We start from the raw sequence: 510 nt of genomic DNA on the forward strand, positions 1-510 counted from the left end.
GGAGAAATGCTGTTTAAAAGCACAGTGAGGCAGGGGGTGTGGCTCAGTTGGTAAAATACTTGGCTAGTATGAACAAAGCCCTGGCTTTGATTCTCCAGCACCACATAAACTGGTTGTGGATGACACACCTGTAATCCTAGCGCTTGGGAGGTAGAGAGGCAAGAGGATCAGAAATTCAAGGTCATCTTCAGCTATATGGATTCAAGGCCTGCCTGTGTTACCAGAGACCTTATCAGAGATGGGTGGATGGACGGACGGACGGACAGACGGACGGACAGACAGATAGAGTAGATAGAGTAGATAGAGCTATAAGGAGAAATCCCCATGTCTGGAGTCATAGAAGGAGAATGGAGAATTTGAGGCCAGCTTGGATTACATAGCATAGCAAATGCTACTAGAAAAAGCAGAGCTGCCTTCAGCAGCTCATATATTAAAATTGGAACAACATAGAGATTAGCATGGTCCTTGTGCAAGGATGGTGGGGAAATTTATGAAGCAGTCCAGATTTTT

The 510-nt window shown here is 45.3% G+C and overlaps 1 non-coding gene across 1 annotated transcript; it reads left to right on the plus strand.

Annotated features, from left to right (window-relative positions):
- Positions 1 to 406: 406 nt before the first annotated feature.
- LOC116089542 lies at positions 407 to 510 on the plus strand. Its single transcript, XR_004118345.1, has one exon. It is a non-coding gene; the product is annotated as a U6 spliceosomal RNA (small nuclear RNA).

This window comes from Mastomys coucha, unplaced genomic scaffold, assembly GCF_008632895.1.
Source record: "Mastomys coucha isolate ucsf_1 unplaced genomic scaffold, UCSF_Mcou_1 pScaffold14, whole genome shotgun sequence".
Classification (NCBI taxonomy): Eukaryota; Metazoa; Chordata; class Mammalia; order Rodentia; family Muridae; genus Mastomys; species Mastomys coucha.